This window comes from Lactuca saligna, chromosome 1 (assembly GCF_052625555.1).
Source record: "Lactuca saligna cultivar CGN05327 chromosome 1, ASM5262555v1, whole genome shotgun sequence".
In the NCBI taxonomy this organism is placed as follows: Eukaryota; Viridiplantae; Streptophyta; class Magnoliopsida; order Asterales; family Asteraceae; genus Lactuca; species Lactuca saligna.
In genome coordinates, this window is record NC_136417.1 from 84,857,354 (window position 1) to 84,872,097 (window position 14,744).

Below are 14,744 nucleotides of genomic sequence, written 5' to 3' on the forward strand. Positions count from 1 at the left end.
CCATAGGAGTGTTATAGTGTTTAAAACCCAATAGTGGTACTAGACCCTAGGATTGTTTTCTATTATATTTGATGCTTACTTGTTTTCAAAGATGGAAAATCAACTTTTCTGCATTTTGACAGATGAACTCACGGAGTCCATGAACAGACTCTACAAGTCCACTCAGTAAGGAATCAACTCGGCGAGTCTAGTCCATGCACTCGACGAGTTGGTGTCCCTGTGTGCAGATCTTCAAGTTTTTGGCTAGAAATGGATATGATCCTTACCACAAACTGTTTTGTAATCCTAAAAATTGTATTTTCTAAATTGGTAATGATAGTCTTCATCCATTTAGAAGGCAATTGTCAAATGTTAATATAATAAAGTAATTATTTGTAGTATTTGATATGAATTGTCTTGGTATAATTTTTGTTAATCATAATTGATCTAAGAGTGTTCTTGATATGAGCTTTGTAACTTGTCCTCAAGTTATATGAAAAGTATCGTTAATGAACTTTAAAACTCGTAAATATCCATAAGTTATGGAAATGAAAGGTTTTGACAAGTTTCAAAATTGGCCCTCAAGTTTTGGAATTTGTAAACTTTCACTAATGAAACATTTATTTCCAAACCGTAGAGTTTTAAAAGTTAAAATTCTACCCTTATATTATTATAATATTAAATGTTAATACTTACATATATATATATATATATATATATATATATATATATATATATATATATATATGTGTGTGTGTGTGTGTGTGTGTGTGTGTGTGCGTGTGTATATATAACAAAAGTCAGTTTTACCGTTAGTAAGCCTCATTCACGAAGCTGGTCTATAGGAGGGGGGGGGGGGATACAAGGTTGCTTCCTTTAAAATGGCAGTTTAATGGGTGTCCATTCTCACCCACAGATTCCTTGACTGGTGGAGGGTTGTTAGCCGAACGGGTAGGATAGGACATTAATTCGCGTTAAAAGTATATTGAAATTATAAAGTAACTAAATTTTTTATTATATTCTCAATCTTATTTACTTTAGGAAAAATGTGAAAATGGTGCTAATCCATGAAATTACATTTTTCACATTATTATGTCGTTAGTGGAGCGCGTGTGGTTAACTGACACACTAATTTGGGACTAATAAAAGTGGCAAAGGGTAGCTTAGTCTTAATCATAAATCAATGGAGCGTGTGTGGTTAACCGGTATATTGATTAGGTGATTTGTAACATTAATAGTACTAAGTATATTTGCATGGTTATTCACACCTTGTTTGTGATATTAGACATCCCAGTCACAAACTTGAGAGGGCACAATCGAGATTTAAACATGCCATTGAAAAGTTCAATGAATCGCAAAAGAATCTAGGAATTTCAAATCCAATTAAAACCTAATGAGCAATTTTTTTTCATGGTGTAAATTGGTAAATTGTCATTTACCTAACATCAAATATTTTACAATTGGATTACAACATCCCTTATCGTAATTGTTGAATATTGTGTTGGTTCCTAGCCTTAATATTTCATTTGGATGTTATATTAAGGATTCTCATCTAATCTAAAATTTGTTCCTTTTCTTTTACAAATGTCTATCCTAAACAATGCTTCAGGATCCAACTTTAGTGAATGGATTAGAAACATTCTCATGGCCCTTCGCCATGAGGACAAATAATATGTCCTAGATAAAGAGTAGAACGAAATTGATGAATCAACATCTACTCCCGAGCAATTTTAGGAGTACCGGGATCATCAGAGGGATGCGGCAAAGTTGTCGTGTATTATGATAGCTACCATGACTGCCGAGCTACAAAAGTCCTATGAGGACTTCTCGCCCTATGAAATGCACCAACATTTGATGGAAAGGTACCATCAAAGTTCTCGGTAGGAGAGGTATGAGATCATTGTCTCCATGATCACCACTAAAATGAAGGATGTAGAGTCCATCACAGGCCACTTCAAGAAGATGCAGAGATATGGGGATCACTTGCTAAATTAGAATGCCAACTTTAATGAAGACTTGATCATTGATATTATTCTTCATTCTCTACCTCACTGTTATGATCAGTTTCGTATGACTTATCATATAAAAAAGGAGGAGGTCACTCTTAGCAAGCTCAAGGCCTCCTCAGAACTGTTGAAAGCAATTTGAAAGGTAAATATGTTGTTACCACTCCTACTGCTACTACTGCTGCCCCTGTCCTACCAATTAGACATAGTAAGGATAAGCAAAAGAAGGCTCCTCCAAAGGGAAAGTCCCGGGATGGATCTTCATCTAGTGGAACTAAAGCTGGTTCTGCTCTACCCTCTACCAATCCAAAGGAAGCAAAGTGCTTCCATTGCCATGAGAAGGGGCACCGAAAGCGAAGCTGCTCCAAGTACTTGTAGGATATTAAGGATGGAAAGATAAAGCCCACCTTTGCAGGTATTTACACTATTCATTGTAAAAACTCATCACATTCTAATTCTTTTGTCATTAGTACAGGTTGTGGATTTCACAATTGTTCTGATTTGCAGGGACTAAAAGGAAGTAGGGGTGTGAAGCATGGGAAGATAAACCTAATCATGGGAAATAGGAAAATGTCGTATGTCACCAGGATTGGAGTTTATTATTTATTGCTTAGTAGTGGGTTGGAATTAGAATGAAATAATTGTTGTTAGTCGTTAGATATGGCAAGAAATATTATTTCCTTTCACATTTTGTATAAACAAGGTATTACCTTTAGTTTTAATAATGAAGATGGTGGTATTTATGCTTAATATGATGGTATTTTTTATTTTGAAGAACTACCATGCAATGACATATATGAAACTGTGATGGTTGTATATAACTTGGGAAATAATGTTTTACATATTGATTCGTCTAATGCTTTGGACAAGGCATGCTGATGGTATTGTTGTCTTGGACAAGTCAACAAGAAATGCATAGGACAACTCCAAAAGGCTGGAGTTTTGGAGTCATTTAACTTAAAGTTGGATGACACTTACCAATCTTGTTTACTTGGAAAGATGAAAAAGTTACCCTTCACTGGTACTTGTACCAGGGGTGAGGGTTTGTTAGATCTCATAAGTGATGTGTGTGGACCCTTCAAATCTTCGACAAGGGATGCTAACCCCTTCGATGTGACTTTAACTAATGATAATAGTAGGTATGGTTATATCTACTTAATCAAGCATAAGTTAGAAACCTTTGAAAAGTTCAAAGAGTTTAAGCCAGAAGTCGAGAATCAATTGGGCAGGAAGATAAAGGTATTGTGATCCGATCGAGGAGGAGAGTATCTTAGTATTGAGTTCCATGACTGTCTTAAGGAATGTGGATTTTTCACAATTGACACCTCTTAGGACACCACAACTGAATGGTGTGGCTGAGAGGCGCAATCAAACATTGTTGGACATGGTTTGTTCCATGATGAGTCAAGCTTCGTTACTTATCTCATTTTGGGGTATGCCTTAGAAGCTGCCACCCATATCCTTAATCTAGTCCCTACTAAGAAGGTTGCCAAAAAACCTCATGAGATGTGGACAGGGAAGGTTCTCTCATTGGATCACATCAAGGTTTAGGGTTGCGAGGCTTTCGTGAGACGCGAAACTCACGACAAGCTCGAACCTCATAGTGAGAGGTGTATTTTCATCGGTTACCCACAAAAATCCTTTAGATATCTCTTCTATCGACCAAGTGACAATATTTTCTTTGTTGAGAGGAGAGGAGTCTTTCGCGATAGAGAACTCATATCCCAAGGGGATAGTAGGAGGAAAATTAACCTTGAAGAGCTTCAAGAGTCAAGTGGTGAAGGAACCTCAAACACTAGTGATCAACCCGAGGAGGAAACTCTTGTTGAACCAATTGACGAGGCCATACCTCTGAGGCGTTCTAGTAGAGTTAGTGTCTGTATTATATGGTTTTCATATAACAGTTGAGGGTGATACATTTCTCAGTGACAGTACATTGATAAATCTGCATGAACCTAAAAACTACAAGGAAGCCATGGTAGGTCCCGAGTCTGGAAAAATGGAAGGAGACTATGGACAGCGAGATTCAATCTATCTGTGACAATCAAGTTTGGAACTTGGTTGACAATGTACCGGGTCGAAAGAAAGTCGAGTGCAAATGGATATTCAAGAAGAAGACCAACATGGATGGGAAAGTACACACATATAAAGTGCGACTGGTTGCGAAGCGCTTTACTCAAACTCAGGGAGTTGACTATGATGAGACCTTCTTAGCAGTAGCAATGCTTAAATCTATAAGGATTATATTGGCCATAGCTGCATTTCATGACTATGAAATATGGAAGATGGATGTCAAAACCGCTTTCCTTAATGGAAAGTTGGTTGAAGATGCTTACATGAGTCAGTCAGAGGGTTTTTTCAATGCAAAGTACCCTAATAGAGTGTGTAAGTTTGAGAGATCCATTTATGGATTGAAACAAGCATCTCACAGTTGGAATATTTGTTTTGATGAGAAAGTTAAAGAGTTTGGATTTTCGATAAGCATGGATGAGTCCTGTGTATGTCAAGGCTAGTGGGAGCATAGTTAGCTTTCTCATGTTGTATGTGGATAACATACTACTCATAGGAAATGACATCCCAACCTTGAAGGAGGTTAAGTCCTGGCTTGGGAAGTGTTTTGCTATGAAGGACCTTGGAGAGGTTGCCTATATCGTAGGGATAAGGATATTGAGAGACATGAGTAAAATACTAATAGGACTTAGTCAAAGCACTCAGTTGGACAAGGTGTTGAAGCGTTTCAGCATGGAGAACTTCAAGAAAGGTGACTTACCTATCCAAAGCAATACCAAAATGAGTAAGACTCAGAGTATGAGTATAGAGGCTAAGATAGCAGAGATGAGTCGAGTACCATATGCTTCCGAGATTGGCTCAATCATGTATGCTATGACTTGTACTCGCCCTGATGTGGCCTTTGCCTTGAGCATGGTCAACAAATATCAAGGGAATCTTGGTAGATCTCACTGGACTGTAGTTAAAAACATTCTTAAGTACCTGCAGAGGACTAAGGATTGGATCCTTACCCTCAGTGGGAGTGATAACTTGAGAGTGACAGGTTACTGTGACACCGATTTTCCAACCGACAGAGATAATATGTGCTCTCAGTCGGGCTTGGTGTTTACCTTAAATGGATGAGCAATAAGTTCGAAAAGTTCCAAGCATGAGATTGTGGCTGATTCAACATGTGAATCAGTGTACATAAAAGTGATCCAAGCATCGAAAGAGGCGATATGGTTGAGGAACTTCATCGGACACCTTGGACTTATGCCATCCATAAAGAAGCTCATATAAGTTTTCTCCGATAATGAAGGGGCGGTTACCTTAACCAAGGAACCGAGAGATCACAGTAGATCCAGACACATCGACAGAAAGTACCACTTCATAAGACATCAAGTAGAAGAAGGACACCTCGTGGTGAAGAGGATATTATCACAGGATAACCCAGTAGATCCCCTTACAAAGGGACTGAGTAGGGTTAAGCACGTGCAACATGCAAGAGGCATTAGGTTAAAGGAAGATATTAGTTTTAGTGATTAGATAAATTAGAAACTTGTAATAGCTAAATTGCAATTGACATGTTGATGATTGAATAAAAGGTGTTTTTTTATTTATAAGTAAAGTTATTGTCTTATGTCAATTATTTACTTTCGTTTCACTTTGCATGTTTTAACTTCCAGAATAATGAGATTATTCAAACCATCCACAATCAATCATACATTGGAAGTAGGTATGAGGCTAGACTATCATGATTTGGCTTGTAGATGACTAAGGTGTTAGACATACCAAAAGTTTGCTACACTATTCATGAGTGCTTGTGAAATAAGATTTGAACATTGGATCAACCTGTACTCACCCGAATCACTTCATGGAATTTATCACGAGTGATTGCGAGATGATAATATCATATAGTCTTAAAACCAAGATATATGAGTTGTTGGCTATGAATTGGTTGTGCATTGATCATACAAAAACACATCAGTAACTTAATGTTATAAAATGTATCGTTGTGCATGATTTAACGAGTAGTTAGTACAAGCATATAATGTTGAAGTTTGTCTATTCCTTTTATCCTAAGAGGATTAAAAGTGATATCTAGGCCCCTCAATAATTTGTTTTGACTTGTGTACCGGGCCATGTCAGAACTAAATTGATGTGTTGAATTATGTTCTATGTCAAACATATCAAAAATCGAGAAACAAATTGGAGGACAATAAGTATGACTATGTTCCATGTATTTGTCCGCTGATATCTTGATAATTAAGGAATATATGATCGCTTATATAAGGAAAGTCACTGACTGGGTAAAAGTTTGATAGTGGCTTTTGGAATCTACGATTGCTAATCGGATCTTGAAGATACATTGCAGTTATAGTTATTAGACAGATCCAAGTGCAAGATTGTTGGATTTGGTGTCCAAGCCCATAACTATATCTGGTATGTACATGACCGGAGAGTAGTATGATCCTTTTGGGTTGCCTTCACCAGTCCAATTTGACAGGATAGCCTTTTGAGAATAAGGATATTTGTGATTTATTAATATATTATAAGTATAATATATTAATTGAGAAATCATATTTTAACGACCCAAAAATCAAGGGTTAAATTTTCATTTTTAATATAAACAAACATTGATGTTATTTATCTCAAACATTTCAAATCATCATTAAGTATAACATTTATCAGAGTTCATTCCAAAATCGTTCATTGCGAAAATCATAGGTGTGTGCGCTGCAATCCTTCCGAGCCCTTCCTTTCCAAAACAATGATTCCTGAAACCATAAACAAACCTGTAAGCACGAAGCTTAGTGAGTTCCGTAGAGCATACCCCACACACAATCCACATATCATATTATCTATAAAGCTATCTCTACCACATAATTCATATCAATTATCTATACGAGCTACCTCTAACACACATCACATATCAATTAGCTATAAAAGCTACCTCTACCACATATCACATATCAATTAGCTATAAAATTATCACTACCGTTAGCCGTAAAGGCCGTCTCTACCCTTAGCAATAAACGCTATCTCTACCACTAGCCATAAAGACTATTTATACCCTTATCCATAAAGGCTATCTCTATCACTAGTCATAAAGGCTATCTCTACCATTAGCCATAAAAGCTATCTCTACCATACCCTTGCCTATAAGGGCTATCGCTACCATTATCCATGAAGGCTATATCTACCACATATCACTGCATAAATATGCCACACAACTCTATATAGAAACTATGCCAACTATCATCAAATGGGCCGACCTTGGTGCCTTAGAACTATTGGTATTGTGAGAAGACTCACCTCGCACTGCTGAAGTCCCACGGATGAACTTCCAGATGCTGGTTGACAGATTCCCAAACTGCCAACATCAAAGGATACCCAATTAATAATTGGGTCCCAATGCATAACCACAACTCCATACTTGGGGTAAAAGACTACTTTACCCTAACATAGCTTTATTTAGTCTAAGGCCCAATCTATAGGCCCGAAAGTCAAACCATGGACCAAAGACCAACATATGGCCCAATTTTCCAAATGGGGCCTATCCTTTTCATGGTCTCATTCAAAGGCCCAACCATTTAGTCCAGTCCAAACATTTGGCATTTCTAATGACCCAATATCTCATAATCATAAAGGCCCAATTATGGCCCATCTATGGCCCAATTTTCCAAATTGGGCCCAAATATCAAAAATGATCCTTACCCTAAAGCCCATTATATTATTATAGTCCATATAATTGTTCTTGGATGGACCATCAATATCCTAATCTCCAAACCCTAATAGAAAGGCCCAACTCAATTTCTCACTTAACCCATTATGGACTTAATCAATTAAGTCCACCACTCGACTAGATAAATCATATGGTGTGATTAGGCTTAATACATAGCCCAATTCCAATGGCCAAAATGTGGGTCCCGATAAGTCCAAAGCCCAAAGATCCAATATTAGTGTTTCCTAAACGCTAATTAGGGTTTCCAACCCCATCTTAGCCCAATAGGCCCAATAGCTAGGTCTTTTGATCAATTAAGGTTTATTAGGACCATTAGGGTTTCACTAGGCCTATTAGTCACATGTTTGGGCTTTTAGATCAATTAGGGATTCATTGGGCCCATTAGGGTTTCACTAGGCCCATTAGTCACATGTTTGGGCTTTTAGATCAATTAGGGCTTCATTGGGCCCATTAGGGTTTCATTGGGACTATTAGGGTTTATTAGGCCCATTAGGGTATTACTCCTTTTGTCCAAACATCCCAAACGAGTCACTATACAAACGAGGCACACCACCACTTGACATGGCGGCCGGAGGCGGCAGCCACCACCTCACGATGGTGGTTTTTAGTATTCCTTGCTTATTTTGTTACATATTACATCATACAAAGAGAAATCTTAAAATAAACACACACACATACACTAACTAACACAAAACATACACACACAGCCACCCTCATGGTGGCCGGTGGTGGTACGTGGTGGCAGCCACAACCTCACGGTGGTGGTGGTGGCGGTTCATGGTTTTCCAGCCAAACAAACTACACACACAACACAAACTACAGTAGAAATAAATACCCACATGCTTTCGTTCTTGCAAATGGATCCAGCCACCCTCCTGGTGGCGGTTGGCGACAGAGGCAGCAACACAAGCTACATAACGGTTGCTGTCTGCAGCGGCAACAACAACACAAAACGGAGGGAGGAACGACGGTGCTTGTGGATGATGAAATGAAACGTAGCACCAGAGAACCACAAAAAAAACAACAAGTGTTTCTTCCATTCGACGGCAGTCCTAACATCCCCAAGATGGTCTTTTTCCTCAACAGTTGTAGGAGTGGCAACGGATGGGTTTCAGCGGTCACAGTAGCGACAGAAATGGAGAGGAGAAGAGAGAGATCCATGCGTCTTCACCCAAGAATAAAAACAGTGATAGGAGATGGCGGCAATGACTTTACGACAGTCTAGCAAGAAAACGGTGGCAACAACCCATATAACGGCTTCAACTGTGGGTTGCGACTTCGACACTAGTGACTACAGGTGCCGGACGTCATAGGGAAGAGGGTGACTGCTGAAATGCTACTAGGGTTAGGGTTGCGGAGGATAACTGCTTATAATCTCCGATCCGTATAAAATTTGGTCTATAATGACACTATTAGCCCTTCCTTCCTCTATTTATTTCAAGATAGGTCCATATTTTACTCTTTCTACCCTGACTTCGGAGATTCCTTTCAGAATGAGTCCAAATGTTACCAATTACACCCTACTTTCTTAAATCCTTACTAAATAAGCCCTGAAATTCCACTTTAACCCCCAGATTCAAATCTTGTCATTTGGCTTCCCGAAACCCACACCTTGCTAATTATTACTTGATTTTAGGCTATAATAAAATAATAATAATAATAAAATTACTTCTTAGGGTTCAGTTTATTATTTAATCATTATATTTTAAACAAGATGTTACAACTCTCCCCCACTTAAATTAGATTTCGTCCTCAAAATCATTCCTTATCGTCCCTTACACGCCCGACAACTTGGGTGACATGGTTGCAATCCTGGGCACACCCTAGCCTTCCCAGGTTAACTGTGACCAACCTTTGCAAGGTTCTAGAACCCGAAGATGAACAAATTTCTTGCAGCAAGATCACATCTACTCCGTTCGAATTTCGAAGTCTTGAGAGGGCATGTCTCCTTGACAGACCGCCCGCACTGAATCATCAATGAATTCATTAAACTTATCTCCTAAATGGCTACACAACTTCTGATAACCTGAGGTTCCCATAATCCCTCGAAGCAACAGACATCTAACCGATTGTTGAGCTAATATACACTCAATAGTCCGACACAGTCTCTGAAGGACAGCTCGTCTGACAATAATTGCATTGTCTATACAGCCACTCATGGCTCCTTCAATCCTTCTGATCCATCCGACCATGATATGCTGGCTACCTATCACCACTAAATCCAACGCAAAGAAGTGAGTGCTACTAGACTAACTGTAGTCTTACATCATACCCGGTCTCCTTTGACCTACCGTTTCCTGATTCAATTATGTTGTGACCTACTCAAAACCTTGCGAACTGGCCTACACTAGCCTAAGTCATCTGAACGAATCCGTGAATGTCACAGCTACCCTGCAGTCTATTTGTATCTCCTACACTATCTGGCCGTTGTGAATGCTAAGGCTCCATCGTAGTCTTAAATCATTTTCCACACTATCTGGATACTAGTGAATGCTATGGCTCCCGCGTAGTCTTACAATAATTTCACCCTACTGACCATGAGTGAATGCTACGGTTCCCCCATAGTGTTACAACACTTCCATACCAACTGACCATCAGTGAATGCTACGGCTCCACCGTAGTCTTACAACACTTTCGTCCTAACTAACCATTGGTGAATGCTGCGACTCCCCCGTAGTCTTTGTCACACCCCAAAACTGGAACGGCGGAAGCGTTCTGGGGTGGAGGACGTCATGTACAGTATTACAACAAATGATAATAGTAAACAAGAAACAACATCATCCATTGCATTAATAGTATAATTCAATACAACTGTTCTGTGTGTAGTTTATAAGACACCAAAAATGAATAATCAAAAATAAAGACGAGATTGAAAGCTGCTTCGTCTTCTCTAAAACATGTCATCGGTACCTGTCTACTGATGACCTGAGAATACAAGTTATTTTGTAAGAGTTTATCAACATTAAAGCTGGTGAGTTCATAAGTATTTTAGTGTTGTTTGTTTGTATAAGTTTGAAACAATGTTTGGAATTGTGTAATGTAAAAGTTTGTAAGTGTTTGTAAATATTTGTAAATGTTTGAACTTCCTTGAAAATCCTATATTTTCTACTTAAATGCATTCTTTTACCAAGACCCAACTGTTCTGTATGTTTGTTCTTTGTAAAAGTGTGTATTTTCCCAAATATGACTATCATTACCAACATATAGATTACATTATCATTTATGTGAGAAGATCACAAAGTGAATGCAATAGGAAAATAATGTAGTACTGTAGTATTGTATATAGTAACTACTGTTGTACTAACTACCTTAAATCAATTGTAATTAAGGTAAAATGTGATATGTTGTAACCATACTACTTGACTAGTGATGCCATGCCCCGAAGTAGTGACTCACATTTATGTTATAGTATTCTTGTATATGTATAGTATGCTCTATATGTATAGTGTATAGTATGTTTTCTTTGTATAGTATATAGTATGTTCTCTTAGTTTCTCATTATAGTATGTTCTCTTAGATTCTCATCATAATATGTTCTCTTAGTTTCTCAACATAGTAAGTATGTATTGACTCATGAATGAACTGACTCATGTATGTTTCATTGTACTAGAAATAGTGAGTAGTATACCTCTAAACTATACCTATTATAGTTTACTAGTAATGTTGTTTGAATGACTTAATAAGTTTATACACCTTTGCTACTAAAAAGTGTTGGTACTGAGGTAAAAGATTTTATATCTATACATATATACATAATATATAACTAAGGATTAAATGAAACTCGGGAAAACAACAGGGTACTCTAAGTCCACAACTAAACTAGGAACATGAAATAAAGTGAGTTATGAGTCCTAAGTCCTTCCAACCTTATTTATATAACTATATCTATATAGACATGGTTTTAAAAATATATAAGTTGTAAAAGAGTTTGATAAGGTTTAAACACAAAAGAGTTTGATAAAGATGTTTTGAAATAGATGCTTGATAACATAGTTTGAAAGTATGAGAAATCTATCTATTTGTTCTAGTTATTAATCATATGTGATTGATATAATAACTATAATGTTTTAACTTGTATTCCCACCCATAAAAGCATTTAAAATCATTTAAAAGGTAGATTGAGGGGTATGAACTCACCTGTAGTTAGTGATATGAGTGAAAGATCGATATAGGATGGTAGGTGTCAACTGAAGACTTGAGCCCACATACAAATCCTAAATAGCATATAAGGACACATATATGTATAAGATTAGGGTTTATACAACTAATCATGAAAGGTAACACCTTATTTGGACTAGGAAAACCTAAGATTGAAGGATATGAATCACATATGGTTGCATACTAAGGGTGTATGGCCACTCAAAGGAGTTTACGACCAAAATGGCATGACCAAGGGAGTTTACGGCCATGTGTTCACGACCTTATGTGACTTTGGCCAATGAGTTTACAGCCTCAAGATTTTAAGGCCATAAAGTCATGATACTTTGTGCATATCGGTGTTTTCAAGGGCCTTCAAGCATTGAGGAAGGGTTCTAGGTACTTGTCCATGCCTTAGAAAGTGTTTAAGGTCCAAATGCACTACACACTAGGGTTTACGGCCTAGGGATACGCTCTTGTCAGTAAACACCTCCTGTTCTTAAGGAAAATCTTGATTTCAAGACTAGCCTTATGAGTCTTAACTGGATAACAAGTATAGGGGGTAGATACTTACAATTTAAAGGAAAAGGAGGGTGTTTTTGGCCCAAAACACCTAAGTGTTCTTGATGTTCATGAGAATATTTGAAGTTCTAGACTCAAAGATGAAATCCATGGATGAAATCAATGGTGATTCATGGATAGGGGAAGTATAAACACATAGATGGAAGGAATCACTTACATTTTGAGGGTTTTGAATCAAAATCCTATGATACTTGAGAGAGTTTTCGAGTTCCAAGCCTTAGAAATGGAAAAAGTGAAGAAAATGTCCCAAGCTTAATACTTATAGGCTAGAGTTTACGACCACCATGAGTTTACGGCCGTAAACTCATGGGCCCTGGCCGTAAACTCCTCATTTGAGGGTTTATGGCTTGTTTGATGGTTTAGAACTTTAGTTGACCCATTCTAACACTTGGTACTTTGATGTACTAAGCTTAGAATGCTAAAACAAACTCTAAATAGATCTAAAAGTTAGCAGAAACAAGTCTGACTTTGATTGAATTGAATGGTTTGTACAAGATTGAAATTTTGGGTTGTCACACTCTTACACCACTTTCATCCTAACACAATCGTAGCCCAATACATCACTCCTAATCTATCGATTCAAAACACGTGTGGAGTCAATCATACACTCGACCGATCACCCGAACTGAACTCGATTCATGACTGGACTCCCAACCTGCTTCCCTAAATTCTGCTATCAAGATTCCCAAGAAGACGCGATTCACATACTGGGGTGTTTCACGAAACTCCAAACTCGCACAACCCTCAATTCAAATCGCCAATTGAGCTGCCATTTTCCCTTGATGAGGATGAGAAGCCCATATTGGTCTCATAGCTGTCCCAGTCCTGAATACCTACGTGATTCTCCCCAACTTAGATTTGACTAAGTCTTTGCAATACATGAGATTTGAAGTATTCCTGATCCTTCTTACTCTTTAGTAACCAACTGCTGACAACCTGTTTCTTTTCTGTGCGAGTGTTCTATTACGGGCCCAAATCCCCAAGGACCACGCAACTCTTGAAGATTAGACAAACACCTCCCGAATCCCAACGAGACTAATAATCTCAGACATCTTGAAATGATGCCCTACCTATATTTTTAGGTTCGAATAACCAATGCCCAGGTCAAGCCGCAACAGTAACCCACTTTCCCTAGCGCTTCCAAAAGCTGACTCGAGCATAATGGCTAAGTCACCAATCCTATCCGTAGGCCTTCCATGTCATGTCCCTGGACCAATCTCGACCTTAGACCCATATAACATTGAACACTCCAAACTCGCAAAGAGGGAAACAACTTTTCACTAATCACCCCGTAACTTATGGTATGTAAATGGCATATGAAAAATGTTTAAATATATAGTCCAAGCACAAACAGGGCAACACACCCATAGATACACTTACTAAAACCCTCGAGACGAAAACTCCCTCATGAAGTTTCCGAAAGTACCACACTAAATCTGGCCCTGCTAGCCTCTCACAACTGACTCGAACCCTTGGGTCCCTTTCCGGGACCCTCTAATGTATGTACATGATATGATACCCTCTTCCCAATGTGCTCCAAATCAATCCTTGTTCTTGAGCTCTAGAAAACATATCATTCAGGGCCTCACACCCTGGCACACTCACAAGCCCAATCGTCCATGGCTGAACTACAGTAGCTGAAGCAATCCTTTTCCTAAACCGTGCTACAAACTACCCCTAACACATAGTCTCTAATCTTGAAGCATAATAGACCGCAAAATCAATCCTCGCCACCTGATATAAGAGATCCAAGGCGAACTCCAAGTCCTGGCATGTCCTTCCGCTATTTGGCTCTCCACCGGAGCCGGTACCAAATGCTGGTCCTTCCCCTTGCGTGCTCATCCGCATTTTGCATAACAATTATCCCCACAGTCCAATCATAACCAATAATTCTCCTTCCTAGGCTTCTTAGATTCTCCAAGACTTTCCCCGATTCAAGTATGGATCATGTGCTTTCAGTAGTATGGGCCCAATACTACCGTCCACACCTACCCACACTTTCCTCAGTAATCCTCCCGAATCCTCTAAGTCACTTACTTCAGCGGTGTACTAAATGCTTGCTATTTAGCAAGATGATCTTTACCATAGCATTTCTTAGGCTCCCTTATGTTCCCAAATTCACCGAACTGCCCCACTAAGCTCTCTGGAGCATATCCTAGGCCTTTTTAGGCTCCCAACGTCTCCCTACCCTTAGCTACTGAAAGATTCCCATTAGTGTCAACTAGTTAACTCATGAATGTAGCCATATATAGAAGAGATCTGATAATCCTTCAAGTAAAAATCTCATCCCTAGAACGGTTGGACTC